This window comes from Octopus bimaculoides, chromosome 4, assembly GCF_001194135.2.
Source record: "Octopus bimaculoides isolate UCB-OBI-ISO-001 chromosome 4, ASM119413v2, whole genome shotgun sequence".
NCBI classification, from domain to species: domain Eukaryota; kingdom Metazoa; phylum Mollusca; class Cephalopoda; order Octopoda; family Octopodidae; genus Octopus; species Octopus bimaculoides.
The window spans coordinates 101,284,145-101,286,644 of NC_068984.1; positions in this window are offsets into that span (position 1 = coordinate 101,284,145).

The following is a 2,500-nucleotide window of genomic DNA, read 5'->3' on the forward strand; positions in this document are numbered from 1 at the left end:
GTAATGGTATTCACTTGAAAATAGTTTTAAAAAACATTAAAATATTGTCTGTTTAAAGAAAGCTAAAATTACATACTTACTGTACAAACAGCTTACACTTTTGAAATCACATTCACTTTAAAATATTTGTAAATGATTAAAATATTGTGTTTAACAAAAGCGAAAATAGAAATTGTAAAAAAAGAATCTTTTTTTTCCCGCTGTCAACTCACTGTCTAATAGAGAGATAAGAGTTTCTTCCCTTTCAGTGTGAAGATTATTTTCGGAACATTTTCCCATCATGCACCGTTTTGGGTATTCATACCCTGAAAATCTCTAATATCTTGAAAACTACTTTACCGATTTACGAGAAACTTGTTTCATTCGATTCGTATTAATATTTCAGGGTAAACTTAATTCATGGTATTTTCCCATAATGCGCCAGTTTCACTGAGTAACATCACAAGCAAGCAAGACTGAAACTGACTTTTATAGATAATAATAATAATAATAATAATAATAATAATAATAATAATAATAATAATAATAATAATAAACTTTCATAATACAAAGACCTGGAAATAGAGGTAACTCGAATGTGGAATCTAAAAACAGAAACATTTCCTATCATAGTAGGTGCCTTAGGTATAATAAAAAAATATTAAGACAAATAGATAACAAAAACACCAGGACTTACAAATATATATAACATACAGAAAATTGCACTACTGGGCACTGCACACATCCTACGCAAAACACTTTCAATACAGTAACCATAAGAGCATCACAGCAAACCACAGCATATACCCAAGGCACACAGAACTACGCTCGGTAGTGAAGTGAAAGCACGTTATAAAACTAAAACTACCGAACAATAATAATAACAATTATTATTATTATTATCATTATTATTATTATTATAATGCCCTGATGCAGTACGAGGTACTGGTTCTCATGGCTTCTGATCTAAACTGACTGGAAGTGTTACCATGTACATTGTTTTGTCTTGGTATAAAAGATGGGCTACAGCAAATATTCAGCTCAATATCACACATTTGCTTGTCAATTGTTTAACCTTAACCAGTTAGAGCATGTCGCTTAGTGGCTGACGATATGTGCATCTCTGATCATGAGCAGGAGTTGAGGAGCATCATAGCCATATGTTGAGAGGAATTCTTTGAAGTTTGAATAATTCACTTTTGGAAACATGGGTGTTTCGTTCAACACCTCAAACAACCCCTATTCAAGGACCACTTGAACGGGATGGGCTACTCGACCTGAAGAAAATTCTAACTGGGCTCCACCTACAAGATCATACGCTGTTTATCTTAATATGAGATCACCATGTCACGCATATATGGTTGTGATGCATGTTCCTGGTGTACCCTTATCAGACGGGTAGTCATAATGAATATCCTGGGCTTCGTATATTTTACCCCAGTGTCACTTTGATGCACCGCTCTCTCATTCATTAATAATAATAATGAAGAGGAGGGTGATTTAGGCACCAGGCCAGCAGTTTTGAGGGGAGGTATTAAGTCGATACCAGTACTTGATTAGTATTTTATTTTATAGACCCGAGAGGCTGAAAGCAAAGTTGACCTCGGCAGCATTTGCCTTTCATCATTCCAGAATGACCTTGGCAGGATCTGAACCAGCAGCAATTGTTTCTAATTTAAGCACATAATCAGCAAATTTAAGTTGGGTGTCAAGTCAAAGTTGACTTCGAAGGAAAATGAACTTAGAATGAAAGAACTGGAGCCCATGCAACAAAACATTTTGCTTGACAATAATCACATTCTTTTACATATGCACGAAGAAATTTATGAGGAGAGAAACAATTGATTAAATTCACCCCATTAATGGCCTGCTGCTTTATTTATTGATTCTGAGAGGATAAAAAGCAAAGTTAACCTCAAAAGGATTTGAACTTAAAATGTAAAAGAAACCATGACGAAATCCAGAAAGCATTTACCACATTTTTCGGTATCCAAGTTTTCATCCCCACCAAAAATCAAGTCGACTTATACAAGACGACTTTGAAGAACCAAGAATTTCATGTGAAATGTAACAAGATTGGGAAAGATAGTGCCGATATTTGAATGTCTATACTTCTATTTATACTATATACCATGTCACCTTGTATGCCGAAAAATACGGTGGTTTGTTGCTCTGCCAATTCTGCTACTAACACAGAGCCCACAAGTGATGAGAACGGTTACAGTGGATGTCATCAAAATCGTTATACATCTGGTACTAATCTAATGTTATTTATTCATATTGTTTTGAATCAATCATGCATCATTTCGTAGCTTGGAGATTTCGATGATGTGATTGCTTATTTTCAGAATGACATTGTAGGATAGATCTGAGAGGCCAGATTTAGGCGGTTTGAATATAAAACAAGCAGAATATCTGGATTTGATATGGCTGGTTTAAATGCTAAAATGTTTCACGTGTTGTTTCCTATCGCTCTGCCTCCTACATCCATTACAACAATTTCTATTCCTCTAAACCAGCT